General features: G+C 37.5%; 1 long non-coding RNA gene across 1 annotated transcript in view; it reads right to left on the bottom strand.

The window, feature by feature from the left end:
* Positions 1-15,111, bottom strand: part of LOC123384661 — a 37,892-nt gene extending 22,781 nt beyond the window's left edge. The window contains exon 1 of the long non-coding RNA XR_006596130.1: positions 14,367-15,111. This is a non-coding gene — a long non-coding RNA (uncharacterized LOC123384661). The remainder of the gene's footprint in view (positions 1-14,366) is intronic.
* Between the last annotated feature and the right edge of the window lie 8,790 nt (positions 15,112-23,901).

Genomic DNA, 23,901 nt, shown 5'->3' with positions numbered 1-23,901 from the left:
ACTTCAGAGAATTGCAAGATTAAAATGCTATTATAAATTAAAAATACAGTGGAATGTTAACAGTGGTCTCTAAATGCAAGGAAACCACGGGAAACCTGTCAAATAAAGATGAAAATTTCAGATCGATCATATTTATGGAAAAGTTCAAAATTAATCTTCAGCAAAAATTACTGTTAACTGAAAATGATTCAGTCTGATTTTCCCCTCTATTATCTAAGCATCCAGCTTTTGGGAGTCAATACTTTGTTCTCTTGTCTCATTATAGCCTCGCACATTTAAAACAGACATACTTGCATTTTAAAAGAGCCTTTAGAAAGAGAAAGGAATCTTATGATAAAGGAAAGGTCTTAGGCATCCATGAAGGTCTCTAATTTTGGAAGATCTCTTTCCTAGAATTCTTGAAAGTGAATGTTTACTCTTCTCAGAGCCCTGAGAAGTTATCTTTAAAATGTCTGCTTAACCTGGTTTAATCACCATTGTTTCCATTCTTACCGCTGCAAAAATTATTGCAACTGCAGTATATCATTGTTCCAGTAGATGGCAAAAGCATACTATACACCAGTAAGTTTGAAAACATGTATATTGAAGGCATGAACAAATGGTCTCAGCCTGTTTTAAAAATCTGCCTTTGTTGTGTTTGGGACACCATGAATGTAAAGGGAATTGTACCATTCCATCATTGACATCTCTGATTCAGACAGGTTTTGCTGATATTCTACAGAATTAAAAAATATATATATAGTTCATAGAAATGAGTGATCTCATGCAGAATTAAGTTATGCCTGTGTGTTAATCTTGTAGTCAACTCAGGCTTTTTTTTTTCTTTTTTCTTTTTGGTTTTATTTTAATAAAACTGAGTGGATATAATATGGAAATTATTTTAATTAAAAGAAAGGCATATGGCACTTTGTAATTATAAACCATGAAGATCAGTTGTTTAGATAGTGGTGTTCTGCAATGGGAGTTAAAAGACACAGAAATACATAAGACATTTATATTCAATTGCCATTTTTCAGTTATACGATAACAGCATTTCCCAAAGAATGTACATATTATTGCACATATTGTAATTTAGAAAGCATATATGCTTAACGATTTCGTTGCTATTCTTGCCTATTTATGTTCTTGCTAATTTGACAATACTGTAATTTAAACCAAGAATATTCTGCAGTGATGTGATTGTAACTGCTCAGAAATAAGGATGGTGACATTTATATTCATGCAACATCAACATAAATTAGGCAAAATTCAGCTTTTTTTCCTGGCATTGATGCTATCTAGAAAGGATATACACAACCAAATTTCAGTGAGGTAAAACTTAATTTTCTTCTTGTTTTCATTATATAAAGTTAAATGTATTTCCACTAAAAAAAATTTCCTATAATACATGTTGAAATAATGCCCATTGCTCCATTGCTTTATTTGTCCTTGTGGCCTTAGCAGGACACTATGTCCAGCTCTTCCTGTGAGGCACCCTCCACTTGGTAGGGGGCTGTGCTTAGGGAAAAGCCACATCTAGCGAGAATAGATATGACGAAGCTTGCTGGTGAGGCTTTGCAGTGGGCAGATGGGCGGGATTTTAGTTGGAACTAGCTCAGGTTGTCAAATCTGAGAGCTGACTACCATAAGGGGAAATGAATACTGGGGTTCATTGCTGTTAAATTAGAGCAAGACTGGATGAGCTGAGAGATTGATTTGGGCAGTTCAGGAATTAGTTTTTGAATAGAGGCTGTATGCCTGGCTACTTTTTCAGTGTGGTGTTTTAGAAGACTTTCTGTTTAAAGGTGCTAACTAAAAGAGCATTACATTGATGCCTTTAGGGATTGTCAATCTACAAAGTCCTCTCTGACTGTTTCTTGAATTTTGCTGATAACTGAGACCCAATTAGATGGTAAATGGATTTGGATTACTTTTTATTTAATACATTATCTTACATATGCTTATAGTAAAGCTTTGCTGGCTTTTTCTATCCACTGTAGACATCTTTCAGGACAACCCATTTGACTGGGCATTTCATTATCTTAAAGTGCTTGGTTTTGAAATAACGTTAGAGAATTTATTGTCTGCTCTTCTACATCAGTTAAAACAAATCTATTTTAGCACTAGTCCTTGTAGTACCTCATTGTTCCCCTTTCTTTCTTCAGAAGAAATGCTGATTTCCCTTTATAGATTTTAAACTATAATTTTTTATTTATCCAGGTTTTAATTACATTGCGATTTTAAAGTATCCATGAAAATAATTTTATCAAGGTTTTCTTAATAACATAAAGTATGAATATCTATCCATTTCTTTTTTATATGCATATTTGCTTTTATTTTAAACACTCTCTTAAGTCAATTTCATAAATGCATAATTGTATATCATAACACAAATGGACCTAATATATCTTGAGAATTAGAATCCTGAAAAATTCAACAAAAGAAAAAATCAGGTTTGAAGCCCTGATGACCTGGTAGTGAAAATGGTATTAGAGAACTTACCTATATAACTTTCACATCTGACATTATTAGAAAAGAGACTTCTATCATTGATTTACCAAATTTGATATAGAAGAAAGTGTTAAGGTCTCTATCCATGTCAATTTCAATGAAATATTTATAATTTGTTTCCTTTGTTGAAGACAGCATTCAGGCAGAGAAGCTCTTTGATGCTTGTTTCTGTGTCTTGGCCTCAATCTAACTGTGAATAGTTTTTGATCTTGTTTTTTAGAGCTGCTGACAACAGGGTTCTGATACTGGTTTTTCCTCCATGCCCTTTTGTCCCTTTTTTCCCCAATTTTTCTAGTAATGCAATCGCTTGGACATTTGACTTTTAAAAAGCTTCGGGTAGCCTTTTTTTTTTTTTTTAACTTACTAACATATTTTCCATTTTTTCCCCAATTCCCAGGGCTTTATGGTCTTGGCTCGGCTCTATGTCAAAATATATGCTGTAACCCATCATATGTTTACTTAGCTTCCTCCTATCTCAGAAATACAAATACCACCAACATGTAATTCCAAAATACAGCATTATAGTCTTTTACCTTCATTTGTTTCTAAAGAATTTATTGAAAATAATTTCTCTGCTACTCCTTGTAGCTTCTTTTTCAATTTCCGAATGCTAAACTCCTCTTTCTTTATATATTTTAACAGAATTTTATTCAATAATTTTACAAATATTTACTGAATATCTACACTGTGAATATAGCAGTAAACAGAGCTGATAAAACCCATATCCTCATCAAACTTCTAAGGTAAAAGAGAAGACAGACATTAAAGACATAGTGAAAAGTAAGCTGAGATGTCTATGACAGCAGGACCTAGTTTCAAGGAAGGACCAGGGGAGTTATAGCTTCCAATTACTAGGGAAGCATAACAAACTAACTTCACATTTAGTGCATCAAACAAGCACTATTACGCCTACAGATTCAGTGAGTCAAGCATTCAAAAGGGTACAGTGTGATGACTGGTCTCTCCTCTTTGATAACTGGGGATTCAGTTGGAGAACTCAGAGCACAGAGGCTGGAATTATCTGAAGAACATTCATTTGCCTGTGTGGCGCTCAGTGCTGTTAGCTAAGATCTTAGTTGGTCCAGCTGGCCAGAACACCTAAATAAAGCCTCTGCGTATGCTTGGGCTTCCTCACAGTATTAATGAGTTCCAAAGGTAACTGTCCCAAGAAAGTACTAGGCAGAAGCTGCATCTCTTTAATGGCTTAGCCTCAGAAGTCACATAGCACCACTGTTGCCACACTGGTTGGAGAAGTCACAAAGCAGCCAAGTTTGAAGAGGAGGAGAAATAGACTTCAACTCTTGATGGACAAGAAACAAGCTTCTGGGAAAACATATAAGATGACAGTATTGCTATTCTATGAATATTGCTATTCATTTGGGGAAGAAAATATAACCTGACACAATATCTTTGAGAAAGTGATATTTAACTTGAAACTGATTGAAAGGGAATGGATATGAAAAGGCATTATAGTCAGAGGAAGCAGTCTGAGTTAAGATGCTAAGTTGGGGCACCCATTTGGCTTAACTGACAAAATGAGGACCAGTTTGGCTAGGTCACAGAGAGTGCAGAGCTGACAGGCAGGAGGTAAAACCAGAGAGGAAAGGCCTTCTAGACCTTGGTAAAGAGTTGAGACTTTCAGCAAGGTCTTATGGATCGTGGTAAAAATATACAAACCTCGTTGTAAAGGCAATAGGATGCCATGGGCAGGTTACAATTTTGGAGTGACATGATTGGATTTGTGGTTATAGGTATCTAGTCAGGTTGCTGGCTTGCAAGATTCAAGTGTGGGTGTGGGGCCATTTAAGTGAAAATTACAGTGATTCAGGTCAGAGATATTGTGGCCTGGACTAGGGTGGTGGTGGTAGAGATATTGTCAAGTAGATAGATTTGAAATATATTTAGCTGGGATGAGAAAGATTTGGAAAATGGTTTGGCTATAAAGGGTAAGAAGGTGACCAGATTTTGGATTGCAAACCATATATGGAAAGACTTGAGTAACAGGAATGGGCTTTGACAGAGAAGATTATAAGTAAAGTTGTAGGCATATAGAAGTATTTTGAAAGCTACATTGAGATATCCAATGGTAAGTGGATTTCACGGGCCTGGAGCTCAGGAGAGATGAAGCATACATTTGTGAATCACCAGCATCTAGGTGGTACCTACAGCCATGGATTTAATCAGAAGAGGGTATCAATAAAATGGTCGGCAGTTTCACAATTCGGCTAAAGAATAAGCAGAATTTCATCAGGCTTGAGAAAAGGAATTTGGCTTTTCTTACATTTTATTTACAGGGTCATTTAATTACAGGATGGACTGAAATATAATTAGAGGTGGAAGAGGTAGGATTTTGGAAATAGTTTAGCTGCAAAAGATCCCTTTGCAGGGGTCATTTTCTTTCTTCTTTTTTTAAACATTTATTTATTCTTGAGAGAGACAGAGAGAACAAGCAGCGGTGGGACAGAGAGAGAGAGAGAGAGAGAGAGAGAGAGAGAGAGAGAGAGAATCCAAAGCAGGCTTCACACTCTGAGCTGTCAGCACAAAGCCTGATGTGGGGCTCGAACCCACGAACCATGAGATCATGACCTGAGCCAAAGTCAGACGCTTAACCAAAAGAGCCGCCCAGGTGCCCTGCAGGGACCATTTTCTATAGTACATGAAAAAGTCATAGATATGAGGCTGGAAAATATTTGAACATATTGAATATTTGAATAATATTTATAATTGGAAAAAAAGGCATTGTTTTACATAGGTTTTAGTTTATGTGTTGTGAAATAAGAAAGATGCTATCCATTCAGTAAAAAAAGTAAAATTGGTGTTTAGAGTGAGAGTGAACAATCAGAATTAGTTCTACAAATTTGTGAGACTGTATTCTGAAATGATGCTCAATGAAATTCTGTAGATCAAAGAATTTTCTATGCTAGTGAATATTTTCTATATTCTGCAATATAGAAGTGTGGTTTTGAAAAGAGTGTATCCAGGCCTTTGAAGCCCCTTTTCATTCCTTGGAGTATGGATAGTTGGGAAGATAGGAAGAGTTAGAGCTTTGTGTCTTTTTAGTAACTATAGTGGTTGTTGTCCTTGGCCCCATTTAAACAATGAGCTGGTGGACCTGGTGTGAACATTTTCACTTAAACCTAAAATAAATACATGGCCATCTAGGTACCTCTAGCTTACCTGTCTTATTTCTTAGTGACTTAATAACATCACTCATAAAGTTATACTTCTGTTAATAGGTGTTGCTTTATAACTCTTGGCTTAATACTTTCAAGTAGCTTATTGTTTTGAAGAAAATGGGCATAAATATGAATAACCCTGCTCGTAAATGCTTTTAAGCCCTAGAACTACAGCATGTTGTATTTTCTCAGCAAAGAGTGACTGAACAGTTTGATAATAAGCATTATCCAATGTGAATGGGATTAAAACTTTTTCAGCTTGCATTAGAGTAGGGGATTCTGAAGATGGAACTTATTCCCAAAGTATTTATCTATAAATTTCAGGACTAGGTAATTATAAATGGAAAGTTGATTTTCTACAGGGTTCATTTACTCATTCCTTTATTTAATATATAGTAGATATCTACCACATGCTACTTACAGTTCTGGGCTCTTGAGGTCTAAGAAATGAGCATAGTAGTTGCCATTAAGGAGCACATAGTGAAAGAAAGGAGAAAATCTAGAAAACGCCCTAATGCAGTTTAGGATGTTACGGAGTAAAAGAATTGTTACCTAAATCAGAGGCTTTCCCTGATACCCCTGTTCTAAAAGAAAGTTGAAATGAATTCTACATAAGACAATAGGCATTACTTTTTCTAGTTTGCTTGTTTGTTTGTTTATTTAGAGACAGAGACAGAGAGAGTGTGAGCAGGGGAGGGGCAGAGAGAGGGAGAATCTCAAGCAGGCTCTGCTGTCAGTGCACAGCCCAACGCGGGGCTTGAACGACCTAAGCCAAAGTCAAGAGTCAGAAGCTTAACCAACTAAGCCACCCAGATACCCTTCTAGTATTTTTTAATATTGAAAAGATCCTAGAAAGGAGTAATACGGTTCCATAGTGTAGACAGGTTATTACCTACCTTTTTGTATGGGATTTAGGGCAATGGGACACTGTATGCTACAAATGTGCTGAAAGCAGCACAAGATAGGTTTCCCCATAGACCTCATTGTCCCTTCTGGATTCTACACTCTACCAGGTATTGTGCTTGGTGCCTGAATGTGATTCATCATTAGTGGTTCTCAAAACCGTTAGTAGGTATCTGAATCACCAGGAGGACTCCTTAAAGCAGAGTCTTGGGATCAGGGTCTGGGCTCAGGCCCGAGAATTTGCATTTCAAACCATTTCCTAGGTAATGCTGGTGCTGATGCTGCTGGTCCTGGAACCACGCTTTGAACGCTACTGTATTAGATTTATCCTTGTCCTCAAAGAGTTCACAGTTACAGGTGAGGGAGGCTGGTAAGTGAGCAGATACTAAAAATACAGGTAGGGGGGCCTGAGTGGCTCAGTCAGTTAAGCATCCAATTCTCAGGTCATGGTTTCAGGGTTCATGAGTTCGAGCTCTATGTTGTACTCTGCACTGACAGCTGCAGAGCCTGCTTGGGATTCTCTGTCTCCTTCTCTCTCTGCTCCTCTCCTGCTGGCTATCTCTTTCTCTCCAAATAAATACAAAAATAAACATTTTTTAAAAATGCTAAAGAAACCTGATGTGTCCTGAACTCTTTAAAAAAATAATACAGGGTAGTAAACACACAGGGATATTTGAGCTGACATTGCTTAGAATCACCAACAATCAGATTCATGGCACATGGTGACTTAATGATTTGTAGACAGGCAAAGTGAAGTAAGCATTTGATGTAATAATTAAGATACTTTGTCCCCAAAGCACAGCAGGATAAATCTTTTTCTCAAGGAAGAAAAAGTGACAATGCCGTCTTGATTGCTTGTCTATGCTGATTGGTTTCACCAGTTAAGTGCTTCCCTTCACAATTCACCTCATCTTTGTAGATTTAACCTCACATCATTTGGGAACTGCATTTCTCTCCAATGTTATCAGATAAATAGTGGCTGTGTTTATGTTTCTTGACAGCCATATAAAAGTGCATTTATAAGTTTGGGTTTCAGCATTCATGTATAGTTGCAAATAAAATGAATTATGTCAGAGCCTAAATAGAGCCCCCCCCCCCCTTTTTTTGGCAAGGTTTATCTTCTGACCCAATTTAAGCACTATCAACTGAGAGATTATCTTATACAATGAAAAGAACCGAAAAACCCTAAACTTTTGACAATAGATTGAATTAGTACAGAATATGTAATTGTTTTACTTGTGAATTTTCAGAGGGGAAAAAAGTTATTTCTTTCAAATTTCACTTTAGTGAGAGATTAAAGAGAAGTTTCATAAAGTGTAGGTGTTTCCCTCAGATGTCAGATATTTAGAATTGTCCCAAAGTAGAGAACAATGCTTGCTAAAAGTATACTTTGGAGACTAATGAATGCTGTTTCTGCCTCCTCTCCTATCTTCTGAACTGCTTTAATAGAAGTTTCTTGTCCTTTAACTCTCTTCTCCTAGCTCCTGCCCCTTTGCTTTCTGCCACACTTTTCATAGGAAAAACAGGAGTTTCTTGCCAGTTAATAGCTCAGGAGTATTTATGAGGTCTAATCCTGTATCCTTCTCATCTTATTCTCCTCTTCTATACCCCATGTTTTGACCTACTTTTCCAGATGTCACTTAATCTTTCCTGTGATTTTGTTCTCTTCTCTAGGACTCTGTGGGATAGAACATTTATTCCTAACTCTGATTTCTGGTTTTAAAAAGCACTGAACTCCATTTTTATTTGTAAACAATTTACTTGTAGTAATTGTAAGAAAGCATACAGGAATTAATGAATTTAACAAATGATGAGGGTGTTATAAAGTCACAAGAAGGCTTAGTGTGTCCTCTTTATAGCTATGCCAGCTTTGTAATTTGAACCAGATTTCCTTTTTATTTTTATGTTTTTTAATTTTTTTAATGTTTATTTATTTACCTCGAGAGAGAGAGAGCACAAGCAGGGAAGGGGCAGAGAGAGACAGAGAGAGAGAGAGAATCCCAAGCAGGGTCTGCACTGCCAGCACAGAGCCCAATGCGGGGCTCAATCTCATGAACCGTGAGATCATGACCTGAGCTGAAACCAAGAGTGGGACACTTAACCGACTGAGCCACCCAGGCACCCCTCAACCAGATTTGCTTTTTAAATGTCTTTCCCCTGATTCTTGGATCTGCTTGACTCCCTGAATCCCTAAAACCTGATTCTTCTGGAACTCTTTAACAGATATTTTTTCTCAGAGGACAAAATACCACACCTTCTCCCCCCCCCCCCCCCATTGCAGAGTCACCTTTACTCTTGGACCCTTCATCTTTCTGCTAATAGCAATCCTATGTGCTTTTACACTAGTGTGAGCATTCTGCTTTACATTCTCAACACTCAGTAGGGTCACCTTGGACTACAGCAAATCTTTTCCTTTACTAAAACTTTATTTAAGGTCATAAGAAATACCTACATTAACCTTATATTCTGCATCCTAGTACCCCAAAATTTTTTCAGTGGTCTGACTTAAATCCCATCAGGTTACAATAAACAAATTAATTAGGTAAGTCCCCAGGGTATCCTACAGACAATATCCTAGCTCTTCCAGCCTTTCCCTTCCCTGCTCTCTCAAAACATTAAACAAATTCATACTATTGAGAATCTCTATCTTGCTACGCTATCATAGGTACCAATTTCTATTCCAGACAGGGATCATTGATTGCAAGGAACTGAAACCTGTTGAAGAGTCCTTAAACAAAAAGAGAAGTGTATTATAGAGGTTTGGATAAATACAATCAGGTCTTTTGGGGACTGTCGTTGGAAACAAGGCTTCTGTCTGTCACCAAGTTTGTTCTTTCAGTATCCTTTGGGCAAAATGGTCTCCTTTATGCCTTTATTTATAAGTGTGGTCTGTTTTGCTCTCCACAATTTAACTCAGCTTTTGTTCTTTCAGTTGGCTCCCCAGAGCTTCCTGACTCCATATCTCAGTGTCTCTTTGATTACATTCAAGAGATGGATAGAAATTCCTGATCCATCTGTTGTCATTCATGGTGGGGCTGCAGGAGAAAGTCAGCTACACTTTCACCTACTAAAAAGATTTCTTCACATTTATATATATATATATTTTGTCAGAGTCATCTTTAACATAAGGTTAGACTAGGTTAAACCACTTTTAGAAAAAAATAAACAAAAATTCTGCATGTAGGTATTATAAAAAATAGACTATTTTAAAACTATCCCCAAAGTAGAGCCTTGATACAATAAGTAAACATACATGTTTAATACACAGCAGAAAAGTACTTTGACAATTGCAGTTTCTCTTTTTATATCTAGAATTAATTCAAGTACTAAATTGAGGAAAAAACCTATTAATAAATAATGAGACCAAAGTTAGTGCAGGGTATCTGCCAACCAAAATAACAATCAATGACTATCAACAAACAAAGGGAGAAAATAAACTTTGTAGTAGTTGCTTTTTAAAGCAAGCTTGAGCTACAATTTGATCTGATTTGTGAAAATGTCCTGTAGATGCTGTTTTCTGAGGTTGTGGAGGCGGAGACCTCATGATGAGATTAACGCTTCATAGAAAAACAAAACAAAACAATACCAGAGAGATGATTGGTTCTCTTTCCATGCACATGCACAAAGAAGCATTTGTGTGAGAACACAGTGAGAAGATAGCCATGTACAAACCAGGAAGAGTTCTCATCAGGTCCTAAATTGGCTAGCACTCTGATTGGGCCTTTCTAGACTCCAGAACTGTGAGAAATAAATTTCTGTCATTTAAGCCACACAGTTCATGGAATTTGGCCATGGCAGCCTGAGCTGATTAAGAGACTATCCATTTTATCTTTGGCAGCTATCAGCTTGCAGGGAATGCTCAACTTAACAACATTAGTGTATTCAATTGCAATAATTTTCAGAACAACAATCTATCCCTTAACCCAAATAGATTTGAATAAAGAACAGCATATAACCAGAAATACTTGATTTACTGTAGAGAAGAGAGCAAGGGAACTTTCTGGTACCTGGTAGGATAAACTTGAATTAAAGTGAAGTCAGTCAGGAATTTATTCCCCAAAGTCTAGTTACTGGTTCTAAGGTCAAGATCTATATATAGCAACTTTTGCTAAGGCTTGTTAATTCAGAGATTTCCAGATAAGTATTTCATTTATGATGCAGGTTTCACACTTATACTTGTTATACTAAGGTAGGGATTGGCAAACATTTTCTATAAAGGACCATACGGTCTCTTTGGCAATCAATAAGCTCTACCCCTGCTGTAACCACAGATGATATGCAAGTGAATGGGTATGGCTGTGTTTCAATTAAATTGTCTTTAAAAAACAGTCACAGTCCACACGTAGGGTTTAGCTCACTAGCTGCAGTTTGCTGACCTGCTGCCTCTTTTGTCCTTCCCCCTCAAGCCATCATGTATCAATCTTAAGGTCTTGGGAAAAGGATGCATTCCTGGGCAAAAGCTAAACTTTTTAATACCCCCTCTCACAAGGGAATGTAATACCTGATGAATCACCTCAACAAACAGTTCCAATCTATTCCATCTGGCAGTAGGATTTGCTTTTCCTGTGGAAGTGCTTGCTTCTTTCTTTCCAAATCCCTCAGAATATAGGGTCTGGTCACTGGGATCATTTCCACTATTGTATTCACAGCTTGAGTAGAGATGGTTTGATATAGCCACATATTGAATGCTTATATTTAATCATGTTTTACCTCAATTATTTGGATTGAACTAATATTCTTCCTCCAAATTCAGGAATCAATTGAATTGATTTCTACTTTGAGGTGAACATTGTGAAAATAAATATGATACTGTCCTGTTTCCTACTGATGCCTCATTATCCAGAATCTTCAGTGAAAGAGGTGTTCCTTATGACTGATTTCCCAATGACAAAAGCTCATTGTTTCAAGTAGCAAGATTTTAACTTATTAAAACCATTTTGAATTTAAGTTTGAAAAAATTACACACTTTCTTGTTATGTTAAACACTCTACTGACCAGAGTGTACCCTTTTAATGCCTTAGAATTATGAAATGAATCAATTTTAATACAGTGAACTGTAATTCAGTTATACTTTTAGGAGATGGTGAGTTATACAAGGTATTTTCTTCTAGGCTAAATGACTCAAGAGAATTATGGCATGACTTCTGCCCCTCAAATCATTCATTTCCCCAGCTCAGCTCCCCATGGCATTATGCCCAACTTGGAATATATGGAAAATTATGTGTAAAAAAATAAACAAGCCCTATGAATCTATATACAATAATGAGTAATTTTCATTCAAAGTCTCTGAAAGACTCAAGGAAGCAGTTTTATCACACTATTATCTGAATGTGGTAAGAAGGTGAGTGAAAAGTATTTCCTTCCTTCAGAAAAAAATCTTTCAGCAGAGTCATCAGTTCCTCTTTGGTGGGAATCTACATCGCCAGCATCACCTGCAGTCTCACTGGTTTTGAAGGCCTCAATACCAGTCTGCATGCCAGTGCCAGAACCAGCACTACACTTTTGCATTTAGCGCAGAGTGTCTTAACCCAGTGGAAGAATGTTGAGTGTAACATAATACTCGCACAGTGTTTCTTCTTAAGAAGAAAGCAAGATGACAATGGTAGCAGCAGCAAGTGCTATCATGAAGTTTTGAAGCCACAGGAAGGGGATAAGCAGAACCATTGGCACTGCATGGTTATAAAAGTACTGTACCCAGAGGTATGTGTGAGACAGATTTGGCCGAACTTTCTGGGAAAGTGCACTACAGGTCCCACGTCCTGGTACTATAATGAGAAGTATACTGTTAATGCATGAAATTGTGACTTTATTTTTACTTCCTAATTGGTGTTTCATCTGTGTTCAATGTTTTCTAGCACCAGTTTCCAAATCTGCAGAAAGGGATAAATGAATTTGTTCTATATGTTTTTAATGAAGGTTAAATGAGGGTTCACAAATGACTCAGTAGAGTACACGTGTAATTCTCAATGCATGTGTAATCCAAGTATCTGCCTTCCCTATTATAGTGTTCCCTTCTTGGAGGTCCTTGTCCCTTAGTGTACAAGAGGGAATCAGAATTTCTTCCCGAGTATATTTCCAGAGCTGCCTATTTGATTGTTAATTCTCAGTGTGTTGTGTTCTTTCTCGTTGTGGAACTTCCAGCCCCGCCAAGGGCTGCTCCACATTCAGGGCTTTGGACAGGAAATTGCATTCTCCCTCTAGAGGGCAAGTCAAAGAGAGACATGAGTAGGCCACATTTGCCTTTCCACTTTGTCCTTTTAATCATCTTTCCATCATGACTACCAAGGTTGGACAGATGAATAGGATATTTTTTTCTTGTGGAGTTGGTGTTTTAAAAATGGGATTACAACCATTAAAGAAATTTTTTTAAAAAAGATAAAACCATGTGAAATTAATTAAACAAAGAGGCTATTGGACTGATGTGCTGTAATGCCATGGAGACCTATGTAAACAACAACAACAAAAAAACATTTAAACCTGTAAATGCCTCGAAATTATGAAATAAAAGCCTAAGAACAACCAATCACAAACAACCAAATAGACCTTAAGCTATAGCCAATCAATAATTTCCTTGCTTTATTTCCACCTTTCATCTATAAAAGTCCCCTACCTATTGGTGAAGAGCTCCTAACCACTTGTGGTTTGGCACTGCCTGGTTCAAATAGATTCTTGCTCAAATAAACTCTCAAAAAATTTAATATGCCTCAGTTTATCTTTCAACAACCATGACAATTATAAAAATATAAACCAAATGCATGTCAAAATTTATTTTTTAATCTCACTCATTAATTTGAGAAGATTCCAGTAAGATGTTATAATTAGCTTAAAGGAAAATTTAAAGTGCCACACATATCCGTGTTAATCACGAATGCCAAAATGGATTTACAGATACAAAACTTTTTTTTTTTTTTTTTAACGGGAGGGTAGTAGTGGTGGGCAGTAGAATAATCAGCTGTCCTTCCTCTAGACAGAAGTTATTTGCATATATATGGACAAGAGACATTTGCATTGGTATCAGTAATCTAGTTATCTACAGTTTACAGAGCTGTGAATTGCTTTTTCTTTTGCATTTTTATGTGATTGTACACATCTGCTATACTGCACATCCACGTACAAGAGGCAGATATCTTCTCTGAGAGGTTCAAGACTTACTCTTTTATGAACGCCCTCTAAGAACAGTGAAACCAGCAATTCTTATATGCATTCATGTATACACACACATACACACACACACATTTCAAAAAGCAAAGCATCATCTCTTTGTGCAGTGTTAACTTAATGGTAAGAATGGGGCCACCAGGCATCAGTGGAGCACCAGAAGGTCCTGGAGGCACTTGAAAAGGATTACAGTTCTGGTGTGGAATATTACTCTGCAGAGGCAGGATATGGCGCTGGTGATCCCCAGACTCCAGGTGGAACAGTGCCCAATGGGACGGTGCTTGCTGACCCTGGTACTTGCGGAGCCCCCCCAAGATGGTATGCCCTATCAGAGGCAGGATACTGCCCTCCCATTCCTGGTGTCCAAAGTCCAGAAGACGTGGATCACCATGCACCTAAAGGCCCAGCGGCAGCTGGATCTGTGGGTAAACCATATGGTCTCAAAAGCACAGGAAGGGACAAATTTGGTGCAGGATGTAGCTCTGTGAGACCAGGGCCAAGCACTGTTGGGGCTGGATAAGGACTGGCAGGTACACGGACACAACTTTTGAGACCTGCATATTTTCTGTCAACCTTATTTCCAGTTTTTGTTTAATTGTGGAAGGACAGCCTGAGACCACACTCCGTGGTGGTTCTTACCCATTCGGTAGCTAGAGCAGGGGGAGCTGCAGGCGGGTCTTCGGCATCCGGCGGCACGCTCCTGCTCCCTTCTTCCGTAAGGAGCCACATCACAGGCATGGAGGGCACCTGTGCGCCTTCAGACGCGTCTGTGACCTCGGGCTCAACAGCAAAACTTGGGAGGAAGGGCAGTCCATTCACCCTGAAATCCCTCTTTAGTCTTGGCCTTTACAGCGGTGGCTGGCTTCCTCCTTTTCAATCTCTTCAGGAGTTTTTCAGAAGCGGAGATCAGGCCGAGCCCGCGGGGGTGCTCATGGGACAAGGTGCTGCGCATGCGCAGAAGTTCCCAGCGGCATTTACCACAGCCGCCAGCTGAGGGTCATTTAGTAGTTGCTCAGCAAGGCTCCGTGCGAATCTCGCGGAGAAATGACGGGCAGGTTAACAAAAGATGTCTCTGTCTTATGAACGGCACAAAGCCTCATATCTTCAGGTAATCCTGAAGGGAATAAACTGTACTCTGCCATTGAAAACATGGGTAATCATTTTGTACTTAAAAGTCTTTCATATTTATTACTAAGCAACAAAGAAAAGAAATAGTTAAAGCTGTGCATGAAATATGATTTTTCCAGATTGGAAAGCAAAAACACCTAAGAAGTCAGAGGCAAATTCCTAATTTTTATGCTCACTCCTCTTTTTCCCCTTTTCCTGTTTTGGGCTATTAAAGATATTCCTTTTGGGGGGGGGAGCGGGGGGAGATCCCCACCCATCCTTCATGGTGTTCAAGATTAGTTAACCAGTGAATTTACTGAAGGATCCAGTCCCTTCTTCTCATTATATATTTCTCCAGGCGATCACTCAAACTGGGTTAATTCCATGAGCCTTTAGCCAAATCATTGATGCTGGCTGTAAACATCCAGAGGTCCACAGAACAGACCAGGGACAAGGGCCACTGTGACCTGTGCATTCTAATCAGATCAGGTCTTTGTTGCTTTGTATCCACCTTCATCAACTTCAGCTTGTCAGTTTCTGTTCTCACATTTTCAAAGAGTAAAGATCAGAATTGTTTGACACATTCACACAGATGTGCCAAGAATAAAACTAATTAACATAAACAGTAGGCTAAATCTATATTGAGAAAAACAAATGTTTTCCAGGTACTAGCCTTTACATAGAGTCAGTCAGTTACCTTATCACGTGTGATAGTGTTTAGCACTTGCCCTAATTGCCGTGGATATTCTTTTAAGTATTCCGAGATTTAGAAAGGAATCCACATTCTTCTTTAGAGCTTCCTTAGTTTCAAAACTGAAAGTTTGAAGTAATTGTTCTAGTGAGAACTCAATTAAGCTCTTAGCCAAGGGCCATTATTATACTGTGTGGAAGAGGGGAAGAAGAAAGGTTAATGCTTTCATTTACAAATGTTTGTTCACTTCCCTTTTACTGATTCAACCTGGGAGGATAAATAATACCACTCGTTAGAGCTGTATGTAAAATAGAAGCATATAGATGCTAAGAGAAGTTCTAAGATAGGAGTTGGCGTTGTGTTTCTGTAAAGAGTCAGGTGGTAAATATTGTAGGTTCTGATGTCATACATTCTCCCTTGTAACTACTCAGCCCAACCACAGTAGCATGAAAATAGTCATAGACCACACATAAATAAATAGCCAATAAAGTTTCCTCTACAACAATAGCTGGTGGGCTAGATTTGGCCCATGGGCAATAGCTTATCTAACCATTGGGTAAGAGGGTTTTTTGTTGTTGTTGTTTGGTTTTGGCCAATGAAGTGGTTGCGTTTGTATCTGTAATGAAATACGTTTATCTATTTAGGCTATTCCGAGGACTTTTTCCTTCTGTTTCAGGTAAGACATATTGGTATGTCAATATCATTTGGAAAAATGAGGATTTTTAATTAGAGAAAGACATAAAACAATTATGAAATAATATGACAACATTGAATTAAACCTGTCAATTGCTCACCACAGAGTATTGTAATATCAGCATCTTTGCCTTCAGTGGATTTTGTCTATATTGTATGGTTTTGCCTGTGTTCATTTTACTTCTCATCGCACTTTAATCTAGAGCAATTGGTGCTTTAGAAAGAAAGCTTTCACTGACAAGGTGTAGTCTAAAAGTTTTTGTGACTATTTGGCAAATATTGATACAGAGACAGGAGTGTGTGTGTGTGTGGAGGGGGTGTGTATGTGTGTATTGTGAATTTTTGCTATTCTCGAATTCTCTGTCTTGGGCTTCCCTGCTCCATCAACACATGAGGCTGATTTTACCTGCTTTTTTCTTCATGGTGCTGAAAACCTCAGGACCACTGTACCCTGAACATAAATGGAAGTCGGAGCCTGATGTCTAGTATCAGATTAAAAGTCTTTTTTTAACCTGACTCCAGAAGACTTCCAAAAACTTCCTTCAGACTATGGCATATGAGAAGATTAAAATGTGATGGAAAGGCATGAAATAAATAAGAGCACTTTCTTATCATCTTTGAGGAATGTTAAAAATTCAAAAAAACTTCAAGTGAATCTGAATTTATGTAACGCCTACCCCAAAGAATGACCCATTTCTTGATCACTCTTGATCATTTCTTGATCACTCACATTTCTTGATCCAAATGTACTTTGGATACCATGTAAGAAATGAAAATGAGTTTTTTACAAAGAATCATAAATCTCCCACCACACTTGACCAAAAAGTATGGTGGTTAATACTTGCACTTATAAATATCTGAGGCCAGAGTGATAGGAATTCCAAATTCCACCCAACGCTCAAAATTTTCTACTACAAAGAAGTCCTCTTTCGTAATTATAGTACATGGGAATATTTTCTTACTTTGGACTTTAAACATGTTTTTGTTTTTTCACTTTGCTACTTTTTACTTCCCATCATTTACAGGTACCTCCTCTTTCTGCCCCTTAAATATTGAAGTATTCTCAGACTCAATCCTAGATCTTTTTCTTTTCTGTATTATCTCTTACTGATTCCTTCCAGCTCCATGATTTTAAATATCATATATAATTTGATACCCCCCCATTTTATCACTAGCCCCAATTCCTTAGTTGAACTTCAACCTTCTATATCTGTCTCCCTAAAATTTCCACTCTAATGTCTAACATTGCTCCCCAATGTCTCAACCTAATAAATTCACAATGGAACTCTTGGTTCTGCCCCCCCTCTTTTCTCACCACTCAGTATTTTCCATCTTAAGTAACTACCATTTACCTAGTTACAAAGGCCAAGCTCTAGGAGTCATTCTGATCTTTTCCCCTCACCACTTACATTTAATCCATCACACATGCTACAAATTCAAACATTAGAATATAACTCAAATCTGGCTACTTCCCACAGCTTCCACTTCTACCACCCTAATCTAAGCCACTATCACCCATCATGAAGCCTTGAGCAATGCCTTCCTCACTGATCACGTAGCTTCCACCCACGCCCCTTCACAGTCCAGTCTCCACACAGATGTAAAAGTGCTTTTTAAAAATGCACATGAGATCATATAAATCTCCCAATAAAAAGCATCCAAAGACCTCTCATTTTATATAGGATAGTATCTGAAGTCCTTTTATGGTCCAGAAGGCCGTAACCAATCTGGTCCCTGCCTCTACATCTTAATGTTTCCTACTACTCTTCTCTTTGCTCATCGAACGTAGTCGCACTAGTCATCTTTTTGCTTCGTGGTTATGCCATTCCTATTCTTTCCTCCAAACCTTTATCTTTGTTTCTCCTCTGCCTACAATGACCTATCCCAGATATTTTTATGGCTGGTCCATCATCATCATTCATGTCTTTCCTTCGGTGTTTTCTCCTTTCTTATCTAAGAGACACAGCTCATTGACTACTTGGCCTTTTAACTGCTCTCTATTCCTTATTTTCTTCATAGAACTTAAAACTTTCCAAATTTGTATCATTTATTTGTTTTCTGTTTGTTATTAGTCTTCTCTTTTAGAATGTAGGATTTATGGGGGCAGGGACTTGTATGATTTGTTATTACTTCCCTAGGGTACAGAATGCCTAATATATAGTATATACTCAATATATATTTATTGAATAAATAAATGAGTGTTTTATACTTAATTGCCTACTGCACTTAGATGGTTTAATTTCATTAAAATTTTCTTAATATTACATTGGAAGCACTATTTCATTTTAATTTGGGTTCCTTTATTTGTGAGGATAAGCATAGATTTATATGTTTATTGACAATTTGTATTTATTCTTCTGGGAAAAACCTGTTCAAAATAATCTTATTTCCTCTCACAAAAGAAAGATCCTGGTAATCATAATAATATAATCATAATAATATAATCAAACTAATAGTAGTTAATTTAAATAACGTTGGTACAACCACTTCCCTCACCAATCTTTATTCATAACAATAATTCAATTTTTTTTAATAATTTAATTTCTTTATAATCTATAAAAGCTTATAGGAAAGCAAAAATGTTCTCTGAAGGATCAACTTTTTTTAAAAGCAATTTACAAATATTGGTATTTTTCTTGAACAAATTATTTTCTTGCTGACTTCTGAATACATGTTAATGCTACATGGCAATAATCTAGTCTTATATGAAAACGTAATTATTCATATAAATTGACATAGTGTAAAAGAAATATTACACTAATAATTAGAACAAACTTTACATTTCAAAATAAATGTGGCAAAACAGGGGCGCCTGGGTGTCTCCGTCAGTTGAGTGTTTGACTTCAGCTCAGGTCGTGATCTCCCGGTCCGTGGGTCCTCCCATTTTGGTCTCTGGGCTGACAGCTCAGAGCCTGAAGCCTGCTTTGGATTCTGTGTGTTCCTCTCTCTCTGCCTCTCCCCTGCTTGCACTGTGTCTCTCTCTCTCTCTCAAAAATAAATAAACATTTAAAAAACTCTAAAAGAATAATAAATGTGGCAAAGCACAATTTGAATATATTTAAACTTTTTAAATGGCCATCAATTTTAATTCTAATACTCCAAATACATTTCTCAAATTCCTCATGCCTTTTGCAACGGGCAGCTCACAATACCAAAGGTAATAGAATCACACTGCACAATACTTGACAGTCCACACCTATTCCAGAGACCTCATCTTTTTAGTATATAAATTGTCTTTAAGGAAACACTTAGGCTTTGCATACAACAGAACTATTACTTACTCTATATTTATTATTTCTTGATATTTTATTTTATTTTATTTTAGAAATTCAATCTTCTGTGTCAAGTGCTATCGTAGACACACCACCTGTCTTCCTGGTCAGTGATTTTCAACTCATTTCCTTGGTGTCCTTGGATTTGCTGAAGAATGTGAATTGAGGGTGAACAACATGGTGGGGAGGTCAAATAAAAACAGGCGGGAGCTTATCATAAATGCAGTGTGGATTCCTGGTCTTTTTCATGATAATATATCATTACCAATGTGCAGATCTAGCCAAAGACGATCTCACTGACTGAAGGGCCAAGGAAAGATGTGAACAGAATTCAATCTTGAGAGTACTGCAGAACTCTGCTACTCCTTTGAGCAAACTTACCCTCATCTAGAATAAAGCAAGATGGCAGATTTGAATGCATATCCTTTTATCCACCTTGTGGGTTGGGGCTATCAGAATTTATTTCCACCAATCAAAAATTTAGAACTGATATTCGATGTTTTCTCATCGCATTATAAAAGACAGAATTCACATTAATGCTATTTTATTTGCACAATTTGGATCTTCCTTTCTTCCTCCTTGTTTCCTTTCTCGCTTTATTACTTTCATAACATATATCACCCATTTTTTCCTATGGAAAGCAAGATAGTCATTTTATTTTTTTTTCAACGTTTATTTATTTTTGGGACAGAGAGAGACAGAGCATGAACGGGGGAGGGGCAGAGAGAGAGGGAGACACAGAATCGGAAACAGGCTCCAGGCTCCGAGCCATCAGCCCAGAGCCCGACGCGGGGCTCGAACTCAAGGACTGCGAGATCGTGACCTGGCTGAAGTCGGACGCTTAACCGACTGCGCCACCCAGGCGCCCCAAGATAGTCATTTTAAAAAATATATTTTTATGTTCTAAGCAAACATCAATTTCCTATGCAGTAAAATGATATGTTGTTGTTTTTTTTTTTGCCATTTAAAAAGTTGTATTGGTTTTAAATCAGGAGTTCACTTATATTTAAGTCAGCATTCTTCTTAAGTGTCTTAAAATCACTATTGCTAACAGGAAAAATAAATAAATTATTGACTGGAAAAATTCTAAGAAGGACATTCTTAGAGAGATGCTTGGAATTAGAGGTCCAAATGCTGCCAGGAATCTGGCTCTTTCCATATCTCATCTAGTGCCTGAAGAACATATTCTTCTTGGTTAAGTCACAGACACTTAACCAGACAACTCCAGACTTTACAGTCTCATAATCAACAGCCCCCTACCACCTGTTCCCATTAGAAAAATAATAGGAAAAACCACTTGTTTGAACCATGCTGGGCCACATGGCCATCTCTGCATCAATCACTGTGGCTTAGAGAGTCTGGAACTGTACACATTTGCCCTTACCAGTCTTCCTTGAATAGAGAGAAAGAAAAGCAGATCCCCCAAAGTGGGCCCTACTATCTTATGTTGATTAAGCAATGATATCAATCAGAAACACTTTCACTGAGGGTCTGTGCCCTAAATACAACTATACTCAAATGCTGCCTTATTGTATCAGAAATAATGCAAAGGTAGAATATTACAAATAAATCTGTCAAAATGGTATAGTAGCAAAAGGGGAGTCTTGGACTTTTCCACTTAAGAGCTCTGATGCTTTTGGCAAGTCACTGAAATGCTCTGATCCTTTTTGTCTCCAGCTGAAGTAAGCATAAATAACCACATTAGGGTTTGGTTTTAAAGATTGGAAACTGGAAAACATGTCTGTATACGCCTCCAGGATCTATGATACAGTCAGCACTCAGACGGCAGTAACCATTGTTGTTTGTTGTTGCTGCAGAATTTTGCAGTGAAGGCACTTTTTATGAGCTTTCTTTTAGAAACACATACTCCATCTGAACATTCTGTGGAGACTGTGAAAGCTCTTTGTTCCACCCTATACCGCACACACAGAATGTTTCACAAGGTGCAAAATACACACTTCTGCTTCTTTTGCTTTCGTCTTCTTTCCTCTTCAGAGCCTTACTTTCTGGTTTCTTTTTCTTCCTATTCTCTTATCTGTATTTAAAATTTTTCATTTTCCCATCTATCTTGCACCTCTGCTCAGTGCTGACTCCCTGCCCACCCACAGACTTTGGTGCCCCTTCAAACTTGTGGGCACAGTTCATCAGAGAATTAAGCTTCCACTTCCACGACCTGATCACAAATAACAAAGGTTCAATTTTGGCAATCTATTTCTCTGTGATGGGAGAGGAAAATGGTGGTTACTCATATGGAAAACAGTTGTATACTGAATTTGACTGCTTCCTTCGACAGTCCTACTGACAAGTTTGCTATAGATGGAGTTTAGAGCAAGTAGTTTCAAAGGGAAGGCATAAATGCATTCTGTAAGAAAAGTCCTTGTGAAAGGGGAGCAGATTCAAGATAAAATTCTGTGTGTGTGTGTGTGTGTGTGTGTGTGTGTGTGTGGCGACAGACCAAATCCCATGTGTCTCTCATATTTGGATGGCATTAGCATATATCTAAAACATCTTCCTTTTCAATACACAGTCTGTGTTCTGGAAATGCCAACTCATATTAAAATATAATTAGGAAAGTAATCCTCTTCTCATAATAATAGCATGTTTCAAATTCAACGTACATATTTTAGTACTTGCAGCATGTTTCCAGTCATTAGTGTGTATAAGCCATTCTATTTTCTGGTCCTACACATCGGTGGATAAGGTCAGTACAGAACATGAACTCAATACACTAGCATTCACCTGAGATATCATACTCATATCTGTAGGACTAAAGATAGCTTTTCACCACCATTGAATTTCACTACAATTTCACCTCACCAACAAAAACATGTCACTGTTTCAAAACACACTTACCTCTGCCAGACTCTTCAACATCCTTCTGATTTTGTACCTTATTTTATGCAGTTCTTAGGTCTTTTCTCTGTATATTCACAAATGTGTTATTGTTTTCAATATGGAAATCCTCCTTGCTAAAGGCATTTATGCAATTCTCTTAGAGTAACTTAAGTACTTTTTTGATGATGATGGTATTAGTATAAAAATACCCCATGTTATGTAATTGAGAGTATCTGACAGTGATTTATGCATTTGTAACACCTTAAGACTTTGCCATTAACACGTGTCACCCATGTCAAAACATAAAAAGGTAATTACTTTGTGGAAAGAGATGTTACCCAAGTAATTCCTTAGAAGTGTATGCTACTTCCAGGAGAACCGAAATTTCATGCCATTGCCAATGAGAGCATTTATTACAGTCATCAATGCATAATCTTAATCTTAATGAGGTCCCAATCACATTTGGCTGTCATAGGCTTTTAAATATATCCTAAGTCTATTACTTGGTTCCATTAATTAGTATGTATATTTTCAGGAGCCTAAAATAGATATCATATTAAGCAGAAAATTTAGAGATGTGTTCTTGACATCCTGTTTGGTTTCTACACTATTCATAGGATAAAGAGGCTTAAGTATTAATGGAACAGCTTTCTCTGTTTTCAGATAGAGAACCTATGTTACAAGCATTTAGTAATTTTTTAAGAAGGCCCTATTAATATTTTATTTTTTCTTTAATGGCTGTAATGAAAATGAAAAAAATAATTGTCTTAAAGACCTAACATACCCATTTTGGACAAGGGCTAGTTAGGGGTGGAGAGACTGCTACAACCGTTAATGAATTCTACCAATCCTGTGGGTGAGGTGCCACAACTGAGAACCAGCTTTGCTATGAACTGAACTGTACCACCCCTAAAATTCATGTGTTAAAGCTTTAACTCCCAATGTGATGATATTTGGAGATGGAATCTTGGGAAGTAATTAGGTCATGAGGGTGAACTCTCTCATTATCTATCTTTCTGTTTGTCTCTCCTCTGTGAGATGACACAGTAAGGAGTCAGGAGTCAGGAGTCAGGAAGGGAGACCTCACCAAGAATGGAATCAGCCGGCACCTTGATCTTGGACTTCCAGTCTCCAGAACTGAGAAATAAATGTCTGTTGTTGAAGCCACCCTATCTATTTTTTTTTCTTCATAGTAACCCAAGTAACTAATTCAAGTTTTATAATCTGTATCAATAGTAATATGCTAATTCCATTAGAAGAGCCATTTACTATTTGGTAGGCAGTGATAAAGAGAATTATTTCTATTTGATTTTGCAGGGCAGATGCCCTGGAAAATAAAACCAGCTCACCTTGAATGGTTCATAGTTTAAAAGTCTGACTCAGAGTCTTTATGCTCCAATGACATATTTCACTTTTAAATTTAGCTGAGCATAAAGCATATGAGTGACAAATATGTGGTAGAGACATGTCACTATAGGTCATGTCTCAATGGTATTTTTCAAGAGCTAGTAAATGTAATAGAGCTTTGTACATTTTCTGAAGCATTCAAGTGACTATAATAACTTTTCTACTGTTC

Source organism: Felis catus, chromosome A1 (genome assembly GCF_018350175.1).
Source record: "Felis catus isolate Fca126 chromosome A1, F.catus_Fca126_mat1.0, whole genome shotgun sequence".
NCBI classification, from domain to species: domain Eukaryota; kingdom Metazoa; phylum Chordata; class Mammalia; order Carnivora; family Felidae; genus Felis; species Felis catus.
This window is presented reverse-complemented; position numbering and strand designations above follow the sequence as displayed.